The sequence below is a fragment of the Python bivittatus genome, unplaced genomic scaffold (assembly GCF_059951505.1).
Source record: "Python bivittatus isolate LINGU-HERP-01145 unplaced genomic scaffold, Pbiv_v1 ctg000980_np1212, whole genome shotgun sequence".
In the NCBI taxonomy this organism is placed as follows: domain Eukaryota; kingdom Metazoa; phylum Chordata; class Lepidosauria; order Squamata; family Pythonidae; genus Python; species Python bivittatus.
Genome location: NW_028277125.1, coordinates 29571401 through 29585896, shown reverse-complemented (window position 1 = coordinate 29585896; position 14496 = coordinate 29571401).

Genomic DNA, 14496 nt, shown 5'->3' with positions numbered 1-14496 from the left:
ATGTTCTTTCAACTTTATTTCCCTCTTCTACATTCTTCTGTCTTCCTATCCATGCAGATTCTTAATGGATTCAGGATAATGGCAACTCTGTTAAGATTAGTTCTAAGCAGATTATACACAGCATATAGGCTTGATAGAAAAGCAAGCTTACATCCCTTCAGTCACCAGGAAAGTACTGTATCTATCAGGAGCCGCCCTCTGTTGACAGTTCTTTCCCATACCTTGGTCTACACTAAGACAGGAAAAGGAATCCCCTATTCCTGCCATTTATATCTCTTCATTGTATAAGATATTTACATTTGACTTTCCAGCTTTAGCCTGGTGCAAAACATTACTGCCTGTGTTCACCAAAGCAACTATATAAAACATAAATAAAAGAAGAAAGAAGTGAAGGGGAAAAAAAGCAATGGAACAGGTTCTCACTAACCACCTCCTTATATGGTAGTCCTCTGCAGCTCCACTAAAGGGATCTGCTCAATTTCTAGTAACATACAATTCTCCCAATACCTTTGGCTGAAATATTTTTAGAATAATAATATCGACAGGGGAAAAAAAAATCTTTGTATAGATAATTAGGATTTTAAAAAGCTTAATTTGAGGTTGAAGTGAAAAATTTAAAGAATTAGGGTTTTGACATAATCTTAAATTGAAATATGTGTTCAGTTGAAAAAGCATTGTTTTTTCAGCATCACATACTGCTGAAATCAAAAGTACAGTACAAAATACTTACCTAGAAGTGCATCATGTGAAGTAGCTGTTCATTCAGCACCTCTTGACTCATCTAGCAGATAATATAATCATGTCTCTATTGAACTTTTTATCATTTTATTTCAGCAATGCTAGTTCATATCTCTGTCTATGCCAATGTTTGTCAACTTGGCATCTTTAAGATGGGTGGACTTCAGTTCCCACAATTTCTTAGCCAGCTTCTTCTGGGAACTGAAGTCCACCCATCTTAAAGTTGTCTAGGTTGAGAAACACTGATCTATGCATTTGTATCTGAGTATCTTACTACAGTATTAGACAGCACTGATTATATAAACTCATACATACATAAGTACAGCTTGTGCTTGATCTCAGGTTGCCAGGGGAAACCAACGTATAACAATATTTGACTTAGTTCGCCTTCTGTTAGTCCTTGCTTCTCTGAAGACTCCATGACCTATCAAGTTGGGAAGAGCAGCAGGAAAATCCTATAACTGAACAATCTGTCATATTCACTATATGTAGCATTGCTCTGGATCCATTGGGGCTTCTATCTGTCAATTCTTGGAGAAGACTAATAACTCCTTCCCTGCTGCCCCACAAATGTTTGACTTCACCTCTGCCACATTCTTAGGAAGCCATCCAGCAGTAGTAGAAAAGACTGACTTTCAGTTATGCTGGATACCCACCGCTGAGGAGCTAATTCTTAATGGATTTTGAGTGGCCTTCCTGGGTTCTCCTGACTGGTGTAAAATCTTTGCTGAGTTCAAATATTTTACATGTTATCCAGCTCATTTTTGGCTTCTACTGTCTGAGAATGAAAGAGTTTCCTACCCTGAACTTCTTCAACTCAGGTACCAGATGGCTCTTTCAATTTATCTACCCCGGAGATATATTAAACACTATTTCCAAAGTAAACAGCAATGGAGAGGGTGATTTTAATTAGCGCTTAGAAATGAAGCCCTGATCTAAGAAATTCAGTCCTTTCAGTTCTGAGGTATTCAGCAACTATTTCATTTTGATAGAACAATCACTAACAATACATTTTAATTTTTGTTTCCTGCTTTCCATTTATCCTATTACAGTCTAAATTGCCTGCATCTGATGGGGTATGAGGGCTATGATACAATGGTATGCTTCACATGTGAAGGGTTCAAATCCTTGACCTTTTCTGATAGGAGGTCTCCACTGAGGATTCCTTGTTGAACTAAGACTCTAGGAGACCTGAGAGCAGAATGTCCATGTGTGTGTGTGTGTGTGGTGGGGGGGTATTCTTTAACAGGTCTTAAAGAATCTGGATACCTTTTTGGTTGAAGACTGGAACAAAAACGCTTTAAATAAGAAATAATAACTTCCACACCACTACCATTTCCACTTCCCCAAGCAGTTGGAATGGAATTTGCAACTGTCTTCACTTTTATCAACTTGAAATGCTGAGAACACAGAAGAAAATCACTGATGTCCCCTGAGGCAAGGTGCAGCATTACTCCATGCAAAAGTGTCAGCCCCACTAGGGAGGCCAGAGAAGAAAACCACAGAAAAGCAAGAGCTATACTTTATTGAGATCAAGTATAGTAATAGAATCTTGCAAGTCTAATTGTACTTTACTTCCCCTCCATATCAGGGGATTCCCCAGTGAATCAGGGAAGCATTTCCCTCAGCTACTTCCAAATACTATCCTACTTTCCAGAACTTAAATAATGCTTCAGCCCTTTGCTTAGATGGGTCCTTGCATATTTCTGTCAAGGTCATCTCCCTTTCTACCAAAAGAGGGCTACTAAAGGGAAAAGACAGAGCTGGGCATACTTCAAAAATTATTCAGAAAAAGGGGAATTTTCTCACAAAAACTTAGCACTTTGTTATTCATTAAATTAGTATATTTTTTCAGGTATGCTCCTTTAAGAAATCCATTCTTTTACGTTAATATGAGGTTTAAAGCAGCCACATCATTTTTTTGCAGGCTGATGCAGAGCCTCAAAAGGTAATCTGCTTTAAAGAATAGCAGAAAGGTGCTTTCCTAGCACCACATCTGTAGCATTTATTCTAAATCCCAGTAGCCTTAATAAAAACCCAGAAGCAGCCTGGCATTTTGCACCCTGGCCCACCCAATGTTGAAGAAGAGGAAACTGATAAGATGCTTGTACATTTGACCTCTGCATTTTATCTGGGCAGCTACAAAGCCATCAAGCAGTATTTGTATTAGAAGAAATACAAAGCACAATATTTGTATTAGAATTTTCTATTCAAAATCTATTTACTTACTGAACATCTATACCAAATTCTCTGACCAGTTCACAGATGCAAAATATTAAACCATTAAACTTAGAGAATGCTACTGCTAAGGCTGAAATCTGATGTACCCTTATGGCACAGTAAGCTCCAATGAACCCAGTCAGACATATTTATTCAAAGGATTATGCTTTAAGTGAACTTGTCTGACCCAACAGGACTCTTTATATCTTCTTAAATTCAGAATTGGACTGCTATATTATTGGTGAATCTACTGGAGTAGTGAAGAAGTAAAGTGGAGCAGACTCTGAAACAATAATGTTGATGCAACATACAGAGGAAATAAACTCATATACAATGTGACTCGTTTTAAAGTCTTCAAATGAAATCAACATTAGAGGCAGACAGAGGCACAAACTGTACACTATATAATTGTGACATATACTATAAAATAAACAGGACTACAATTCTGAAATTATACAGATTAGAGGAATAAAAGCATCCATACCAATCGTTCTTCCTTAGATTAAAAGCAGCTGATTACAACATATGTCTACATGATCCCTCTAAGGCAAACCCCACACATATTTCTTAAGTTCTGGTGCTCTCAGCATGTGCATTTCTAAAAGGAGCTAGTAATTAATGCAGATTTAGCCAAAGCAAATACTCTGAGGTTGGGGGTGTAACTTCTCAACACTTCCTTAAAATAATTCTGGCATTCCAGATATGATACAAATATACAAAACAAATCATAGATTTTTCAGTTGTTTTTTACTGGCAAAATCACTTCCAGGTAATATCATGGGAGATAATGTATGCATTGATGTTTTGCTAGTCAAAAGTAGATCTAAATCTGAACTTGACAACAGATGTCACATCCTTATATACTGCCTGTGTTTACTGGAGTGGAATAGCCACAACCAATTGCTTACTGCTATGTAGATGATATTGATAACACTTTCCTCTCTTTACGTTATTTGGATATTTATTCATTTCCTTCATTCTGGGGAAATCTCTTTTACAATGTGCCAAGATGCTGAAATTTTTTGGCTCTATTTTGTGATTTCACCCTTTGTGACAGGTATCCAGCCAATACCAACTGTCCAATATTTTAAGCTTAATGTTCCATTCATATTCTTTAATTATGCATTCTAGTATGTTCAGTGCTGGAGACTGTTTTACTTTACATACTGCCTTAGTTTTTCATTTGGAGAGCTTATCTTTATTAGAGAGCAGTAGTTATTCCATTTTGACCTCTAACCCAAATCTTATTATATACTTTTTTTTGTCCTGTAAGCCCCAACTGAGATGTTCACAGACTTCATAATTTTTTGCTGTGGTTGTTTGGATATTTTTCTTACTATAGTTATCACTTTTAGAATATGTGCATTACTAAGGAAAGCATTTACACAGGTGTTAAATCTCATTTGGCTTCCTAGTTGTATCACAATGATCTAATCGTTGATCTTTTTTGTTGAGGATGGTGGCTTGATGAAGTATTTAGGTAAGAATCTATATACGTCTCCTTTGCATATACTTCATGGTTTAGAAGTCCATCATTACCTTGCTTAAACAGCACATGCAAGAACAGGAAACTACAATTGTTTCTCAATTTCCACCATCAATTTTATGTTCTCATAAATTTTATACAGAACATATTTATTGTACTCTGGGCTGAATTATGCCTACTTGCAGTAGAAAGGGGTTTAGAAGTAATAAGTAACCATATGGATGATTTCAAGTCTTTCTATTTAGCATTATTTTAAAATTCTATTTTCATATTATTAGCATAATAAATTCACAAAGATCTGTTTTTAGCATTATTGTACTTCACTGACATTACTCTAAAATGTTTAGAAATAAACTCAGCAATAATGTTCCATGGATTGTGGTATTATCAAATTCAGAAACCATAGCTGGGTGATTTTTTAAAAGAAGCATTATTTATTTTATTTATATCCCACGGTGAGTTTGATCTATCCAAAGCGCACTCATCCATTTATTGATAGAGTAATAAAGCAAGCTAGTACTCAAACACAATCTAATTCAACAACTACCTTAATAGGAAAAGGATTTATAACACTAGCAAAATAACCTCACAGCATTATATACCTTTGATCTTAAATGAACTCACTGTAAAATAACCTCATCCTGAAAAGTTATCTGTCTTTGAAGAAAGGCTAATTTGAAGACAGTAATTCGATGGCTGCGTCCCAAGTGCTGTTAAAAACATATGACTAGTTCAAAACACTGCAACTGTTCACTTAAATATAAAGGTCTCACAATACTTCTGAAAAAAATGCTTGAGCTGGAACTATCGTATGTCTAGAGGAAAAGAGGTGGAGCACTAATTGAGAAGGAGTGGGATAGCTTAGCGCTTTGCCTTTTGGCACAATGAAAAATACACACTGAGAAGGGATAGGAAGGAATGTACGTCTCTCCCTAGCAACTAGTTATGTTTCCCTTAGGGGACCTCACAGTTTTAAAAGCACTAGAACAGCAAGAGAAGAGTTGCTTGTGTTCCGGGAAAAAAAAAAGTTTCTGAAATTCTACATGCGACTGCTGTAGCAAACCAAATGGAGCATGAATCTGTTGTTTTCTTCATTTGATTACACTTTAATGATATTATTTCTACCATGAACCAAAATAAATTGAGAGATAGTGATTAAATCATTTGGCAAAAGCAGACAAAAACGAGAACCCAGCCTTCTGAGTCAGTGTCTCAGCCACAGGACTTCATTTTCTCCTGAGTTCAACCCAACCAGCAAAAAAGAAGGTTACTATGTGCATATGTAGCACTTCAGCTACAATGTACAATCAGGAGTAACTGGATTGCGAGGGGAAACCTTCTTGCAATTGAAAGACAAAAGGAAAAAAATATCACATGAAACAGCTGCAAATGTTATAATCATAAAAGAAATCTTCCCTGACTAGCCATATGAACTTCTTTCTTATTTTCATTTCTAGGATAAGATGTTCATTCTTTGATGTAATGACTCATAAAAGTTTGAGTTAATTGAATAGTGGCTGGAAGAGCCTTTTAAAGAATGAGAAGCTTACTTGAGAGTTTATATTGAAGTTGTCCTGCTTTTCTGCCAAAATTTTATTTTTCAAAATAAAGAATAGGGAAAATTTGCTTGCTTTGGCAAATTCAACTCTTTTCATTCTACCTCCACCCCATTTCTAGGAATGAAGCCTTTTCTATTATGAGCTGCATGATATTTTTGGAAAGGTAAAATATATTTTTTTCATTACAAATTCCACTACATATTTTGGTAAATTGTTAACTCTTGCCACAAATAGCCAAACTGTTACACCAAACAGGCTTCTTTGCTAAAAACTCTAGTTCATCACTGCATGAGTTTTACTATGCCATGAATATGAAGAATATACCATTTTTATCCATAGGTGCATAAAAATGCCAAATCCAGTCTAAACTTCTGGCTGACTGTGCGACCAACAACAACTGTAACAAGCCTTTCTTTTGAAAAAATATATGAAATGTATTACTCTTTGGAAAAATACCTAAAAAGGAATTATGGTATAGTCAGTAGAAAATAATATATGTAGCTCAGGGTTGGTGTTTTCTTGCAAACATTTTGTTACCTGGCTAGGTAACATTTGCAAGAAAACAACCAAGCTCAGAGAACTCCAAGGACTCCACAGTTCAACCCTGAGCTACATATAATCTTTTCTATTGAATATACCATAATTCCTTTTTAAGTATTTTTCCAAATAGTAATACATTTCATATATTTTTTCAAAAGAAAGGCTTGTTACAGTTGTTATTATTCTTGGTCGCACAGTCAGCCAGATGTTTAGACTGGATTTGGCATTTTTATCCACCTATCGAGTCCTTCCCAAGGACCTGGGATAGGCAGATGTGGTTGTTGGATGGTGCAAAAGGTATTGTCACAGGATGTAAGCTGTTCCAAGTAAAGCTGCCTTTTGCAATTGATGGTGATTTTGTCAATGCCAATGGTCTTCCACTGGTGCTGCAGATGTTTTGGGATTGCACCTAAAGTGCATATAACTATTGGTACTATCTTTGTTTTCGTTTGCCATAGTCATTCTACTTCCATTTTCAGGTCTTTATCTTTTGTGATTTTCTCCAGTTCTTTCTTTTCTCTTCTGCTGTCTCCAGGTATTGCAATGTCCACCATCCAGACATTTTGTTTTTTCTTATCAACAATTGTTAAGTCTGGGGTGTTGTGTGGCAGGTGCTTGTCTCTTTCAATTCTAAAGTCCCAGAGGACTTCAGCTTCCTTATTTTCTATTACTTTGTCTGTTTTGTGGTCCCACCAGTTCTTGCTTGCAGGCAAATGGTATTTCTTGCAGATATTCCAGTGCACTATTGTTGCTACTTTGTCATGCCATTGTTTGTAGTTTGTGTGATCTTCTTGCAGCAGCTAACTGTTCACTGTTCGCTGTTTCTTCAGCTTCTTTGCAGAGGCAGCATTCGCTGTCTGTTGCTGTCTTCTCAATTCTGGCTTTGTATGCATTTGTTCTTAAGGCTTGGTCTTGTGCAGCCAGAATTAGCTTCTCTGTCTCCTTCTTCAACTTTCCTGCTCTTAGCCATTGCCAGATCTTGCCTGCTAGTGTGGCTGTGTGTGTGTGTGTGTGTGTGTGTGTGTGTGTGTGTACTGGCCATGTAATACTTTGCTTTGCCGTGTCTCTTTTCTATTCTTCATTTGGACTTTCTTGTAGTCCAGTTTGGTCTCTTCAGTATTCAGTAAGCCTTCATTGTGTACTAGCTTTGGTGCATCTTCTTCACTGTCCTTCAGATATTCTTCCAATGGCCTTTTTTCTTCTTCAATTGTCTGGTGTACTTGCAACATTCCGCATTCACCTATACTCCTTGATAAGTAGAGTCTGTCAACATCACTGTGTGGATGAAGGGCATGATTCATTGTCATTATTTTTCTGATCTTCCTATCCAGAGCTTCTAGTTCTGCTTGAGTCCAGTCCACTATTCCAGCTGTGTATCTAATGAATGGAATTGCCCAAGTGTTAATTGCCTTGATGGTATTTCCTCCACTGAGTTTGGACTTTAAGATCTTCTTGACTCTCATGCTGTATTCACTACTAACCATCTTCTTCTTCAATATGCTTGATGTTGTCAGCTTGAAGGATGCCCAGGTATTTGTAGTGATTTTCTTCATCCAGACACTTGATGTTATTTCCATGGGACATCTTGATTTCTTCAGTTTTCAATATTTTTCCTCTGTTGATGGTAAGGGTGGCACATTTGTCCAGTCCAAATTCCATTGCAATATCTTGGCTGCATATTCGGACGGTATTGGGCAGCAATTCTATTTCAGATGGTGTTTTTCCATACAGTTTCAGATCATCCATGTAAAGGAGGTGGAATAATCTGGCAGATGTTCTTGACATTTGATAGTCATGTCCTGACTTGTTCAATATTGTTGACAGAGTACTCAATGCAATGACAAACAGTTGTGGTGATAGTGAGTCTCCTTGAAAGATTCCTCTCTTGATGTTAACCTCTCCCAGTCTATCACCATTCAGCAGCAAATGTGTTCCATTGTGCTATTGATCTTTGCACAAAGCTCCTGTGTTTCTACTGACTTCTGTCATTTTTAGGCACTTGATTATTGGATCATGTGGCAGGGAGTCAAATGCCTTCTTGTAATCAATCCAAGCTACATTCAAGTCGGTCTTCCTTCTCTTGAAGTTTTCCAAAATCATCTTGTCAATTAGGAGCTGATCTTTTGTTCCTCTGCTGTTTGGGTGGTTTCCTTTCTGCTCAGATGGAAAGAGCTTGTTTTCAACCAGATGCTGTTGGACTGCATCAGTTACCATACCAGTTAGCAATTTGAAAGCTGTTGGTAAGCAGGTAATTGGCTTGTAGTTGCCTGGTGCTGCCCCTTTTATTGAACATTTTATTATCAAGTAGGTTTTGCCAGATGTTAACCAATCTTCAATTTCACATCTGTGCAGTATGTTGTTAAACTGCTTGGCAATGAGTGGATGCAAACCAGTCAGATGTTTCAACCAAAAACCATGCAGTTCATCTTCACCTGGTGCTGACCAATTCTTGATCTTCCTTGCCCTTTTCTCCACCATTTCTGCTATTTTTACAAGTTCTTTCATTTCAGCTTCTTTTTTATTCTTACCTACCTCCTTTATCCAAGCTGCATTCTTGTTGTATTTCTTTGGGTTGTCCCATAGCTGTGGCCAGAACTGCACTGTTTCTTCTTTGTCAGGTGTTGACTGGTTCATTGCAGTCTCTCCATTGATGGATTGGTAGAAACATTCGACTGAAATTGAAGATTCTGCCTATAGTGTGCAATTCGAGCTTCATATCTGCTGATCCTTTTGGCTATGGCTGTTATTTGCTGTTTTATTATTTCCAGGGCTTCTTTATCTTCCTTGTTTCTGGGTGATATTTCTTGATCAGGTATTCTTTGGTGTTCTTGTTCTTCAGCTTCTTTTCTTTCATCTGTTTTGGCTTACTTGCATCTGATCTTAGCATGCTGATATTTTTTTTTTCCAACCTGATCATGCATTTTGATGGTGCACTGTTTGGCTTTTTTTCTTGTTTGTTGATTTTGCATCCAAGGTATTCAGTTATAACTGCAGCCATGCTGTACATCAGTTGGTTTGTTTCTTGTAGTGAGCTGGTGCTTATATTTGATATCACAGTATTTGCATCTTTCAATACTTGTGCTAGCTGTTTCTTTGTAAGAAGCTTCAATGCAGGCAACCTTATTCTGTTCTTTTTGTGCTGTTCTAGATGCTCAGTTATTTGTTGTTTCAATTTCTTGATTGCATCCCTATTCTAAATTAAACAAATTGCTGCTCTGGAAAATACTTCCAAGCAGGGTGCTGCTAAACTCATTCAGCTTCCATTATATCTTTCTAGTTTATTTTTTTCTCAAATATTCTCAACTCTTGGCCACTGAACATGTTCAGTTCACACTGGGTTGCTTGAATAAGGAAAAGGAAAAAGTTAAAATTTCTTCCTTTTTACATTTGCATGTAAAATCTAGACAATATTGTGTTTTCTTCTTACTGTGCAGAAATTAATTGTTAACAAAAGTATTAAGCTTATTACAGTGCTCTCCTGGCAGCATTTGGTTGTAGAAACGTATTTCAACTTCTTTCATTCTCTTAATGTTCCTATCCCTCCAACCTTTTACAGGACATTTAAATATAGTAGCTAATCATAGTGGAAAGCCACTGTATGAATCTGTAGGGGGAAAAAAAACCTATTTTAAAATTATCTGACTTTGCCACACCTATTTTTATATACAGTTGTATTTCCATAATTTCTTGGTTCGTCCCCTTTAAGGTTTTATACATACAGTAAACATAAATCTCTAACTCTGCAAAAAGTTTCTATGACGTAGAAAAATGTTAAGCCCATTCCAAAATGCAGTAAAATAGATCAATAGTCACAGAGGAGGAAGGAACACTGTACTCTGAGTGGCATAATATGCAAAGCATGCTGCACTAAGAACATCAGGAAAAATGAACTACATAGGAAACAAAACACTAAAAGCGGCATAAAGACATTTAGCTTCAGAAAGAGACTTACTACATAGCTGACTAGTAGAAATACTCCATAGCTTCTCTTTAAAAGAAGCAAGAAAATATTGCAAAGCAACCAGCCTGAATTTAACTACATTTCCTATGAATTACCAAAGCCAAATTTTTAATTAAAAGTAGGAATGTGAAAGCGATTTCTTGCCAGGTAGTTTGGCATACCCACTAGAAGTTTTTTAAATAACAGAAAATTATAAAACTTAGTTGTTATACAAGTGTTGTATCATATCTTGCAACAGAAGGCAGAAAATCTGAAAAAAAATCAGTACAGACTATTAAGCTATAGGCTGCAACTGCAGATTGTGATGTCCTTTTTTCAAAAAACCTACAGTACACTAGTATCTGTAGTAGCTGATCACTTCTTGTACAGCTGCCTATGCAAAGATTTTTGCAAATAGCAATCAGAGTGCCTGGCATGAAGTCTATCAATATGATTGTGCTCTTGCGGTCTTCAGTGATTTCTGTCATATGTAGGTAAGAAGTCACAAACACAACTGCATACATTCAAAATTATTAATTCTGCCTTTCCATTAGAAGGCATTATGTCTATTTGTGCATTTCTTTTCCTATTGTGTCTTTTCATTGTACCCGCAATCAAACTGTCATATTTAATGTTCTAACTGCCAGAATTAGAATTCCCTATTTAGAATCTCAGAATCAACACTAGTAGGGAACTAGCTGATCATCCGGTAGCAGAAGACTCTGTCTCCAATCAAGACAGTACCCATTCAACCTTCTTTTGAATACATTTTGATTATGATTCAATAGATTTAACCTTAATTTGCTTCCAGATTATCCTTTTTGTATTACAATGGCTTGAACAGTTATTTCTTTCTTGTCAGTAAGAGTAATAATAGAAGAGATGGAAGGGACCTAGGGGTATGTTTAAGTCAACCCCCAGTCCAGTGCTGGATTCTGCTGCCACAGCACCTCCGACAGATGACCATTCAAGCTTTCTCTAAACACCTTTAGCAAAGATTTCATCACTCCACTGCTGAACTCTTACTATTAGGAAAATTTCCTGATGCCCAACCTAAATCTACTGCCTTGCAGTTTAAACCCATTGTTTCTTGCCCTGTCTTCTGAAGCAATTGAACAATTCTGCTCCTTCTTCTACGTAACAGCCTTTCAGGTTCATGAAGGCAGCTGTGATCTTCCCTCATTGATTTCACTTTTCCAGGCTAAACATAACCAACATCTCCCACTGTTTCTCATCTCTTTTTAAAACTTCTTACTGGCCTTGTATCATCTTGGTAGCTCTCCTCTGGACACACTCCATTTTGTCAATGTCTTCCCTAAAATATGGTACCCCAAACTGGATGCTGTCTGACAAATACAAAATAGAAAGAACAATGATTTATCTGGATCTTGACACCGAATTTCTTTTGATGCACATTTGTTTTTGCAGTCCCATCACACTGTTGACTTATGTTCAATTTGTAATCTACCAAAGCATCCAGATTTTTTTTAATGTACAGTACAGATAGTGTCCAGTTTTAGAACGAGTTCCATTCCCAAAGTCTGTCCTTAAGTTGAATTTGTATGTAAGCCTGAACAGTATTATTGTATAATACTGTATAAGTAATATTGTGTAATTAACCTGAACCATTGTGAATTTAACTTGAATCATTGTGCATTTAACTTGAATTTTACTACAACATGCTCCATTCTTAACTATGGGTTATCTGTAAACCAGGTGTTCTTAACCTGGGGACTACCTGTACTGCTGTCAATATTCATGTCTTTAATTTTTCCTACCCAATATATGATTAATTTAATTTAATTTTACAGTTTAAAGCCTACCCAACTCCACAAGATTCTGGGCAGCTTACAACTTTAAAAGCAAGAATAATAAAAAAGTGAAAGCCACAGATGTCCAGACAAACAATCTATAACCAATGATAAATACTATACCCACCCTGCCCCAAAGCCTGGGAGAATAGCCGTATTTCCGGCAACCTTCTGAACATCATCAGTATGGGAGCCATACAAATCTCTGGGGAAAATGCTGTTTCAGAGGGCAGGCCCAGCAAAAGACACTCATCTTAGGTACTACTAGAAGATGTTGCTTAATTGAAGGGACCACGAATGTGCCCACTTTGCCTGATCTTACATGATGGGCAGAGACTACTGGAGACAGATGGTCCCTCAAACAACAAGGATCTATAGAGCTTTATAGGTGATAATTGATTGTACCCAGAAGCCAACTGGTAACCAGTACAGCTCCCAGACCAATGGTGTCACACAGGCATACTGCAGCATGCCCATTATTGCTAAACCACTGCATTCTGGACCAGCTATGTAGCCTTCAACAGCACCCTACATATATAAACCACACTGCAGTAGTGGCTTCTCAGGTGACTAGGACATGAGTGACCATCTGAAGGGCCTCCTAATCCAGGAACAAGGTACAACTGGTATATTAGATGAATCTGTGTGTAGGTCTTCATGGCCACAGCTGCTATCTGTTCTTTGAGCAGGATCTGTGAGTCTAGGAAGACCCCCAGATTGTGTGCCAGTCTTAAGTAGGGAAATGCTACCCCATCCAAGACTGATGTGGAAAGTCCCCTAGCTCTGTTCATTCAAATACCCACTCAGTTTTGTCAGGATTGAGCCTAAATCTTTTTCTTCCTGTCCAGACCCACATAGCCTTCAGACACTGAGACATGGCATTGACACATCACTTGACCTGCAGCCAAATGTACAGTTGTGGGTCATCAACTTACTGATGATACTGAATCCCAAACCAATGGATGATGTCAGCCTTTCAAAATAGGCCAGTTCAAGCAGCAGATGCCACAAGAACTACTAGAACTCTACTTCACTGTTGTATGCTATAATAACAGGATCTTGAAAGCCTGCTAGAGTTTTCCTCTGGTTCCTTTGATACTATACAGAAACAAGGAGGGGTTATTCTGATACTGTCCTCCAGAATGTTTGCTATTTCCTTTATCTCTGTGTCATCTGCAAATCTGATATTTTCTAACCCTCTGTAGAAATCATTTATAGATATACTGAACAACACAGGGCCTAGAATAGAGTCTTGTAGTATGCCACTCAATACTTCCCTCATCTTGACATGAAGTAATTGATATACATTAATGGTAACATCTCATGATAGTCCAGCTCACATTTCCTCATCTTCTGTACTAGAATTTCATGAGACACTTGTCAGTTGCTTTGTTGAACTTGAGGTACACTATGCCTGCTGCATTCCTGTGGCCAATTAAATTGTTGACTCTATCAAAAAAGGAGATCAGTTTGGTTTGGCATGATTTATTCTTGATAAAGTCATGCTGGCTCTTGCCAAGTAATGCATTCTTTTCTAAATGCTCACAACCCAACCACTTAATAATCTGTTCCAGAGTTTAATCCAGTATCAATATTAAGCGGTCTGTTTGTATCTGGGTCTTGTAGCTGGTTTATAACTTTTTTTCTTTCTTTTTAAAAATAGGAGCCCCTTCTCCAGGGGCCTTGAGAACTCAACTCAACCTCAGTGATTTCTCAAACATAACAGAAATGGGTTCCATGATGGCAAGTGCAAGTTCCTTCAAAGGCCTGAATGTAACTAGCCTGGTCCTGGAGACTTAAATTTGTTTATGGTGGTCCAATGCTCCCTAGTAATCTCTTTACTTATATTGGATTGCTATTCCCTCCTTTGTCAATTGATCTGCTTAGGTCTATTTGAACAAAGTGGGCAGAAGACTAAAGGAAGAATAGTAGCTGAGGAGCTCTACTCAATCCCTTTCTCCCATTATCCTATCATCTTCTAGCAATGGACCCACTCTTCCTTTTTCTTTCTTCCTTTGGCTACTGACATAGCAAAAAAAAAAAAAAGTGTTGCTTTTACCTTCCATTTCAAGCCTAAATTCTTTTTGTGCTTTTGTCTTGCTAACTTTTTTTCTACAGACATTAACTTTTTCCTAGTTTGCTTCTTTGGTGATTGCACCCATTTTCTTTTATCTATGCATGTTCCCTTTAACAGTTGACTCA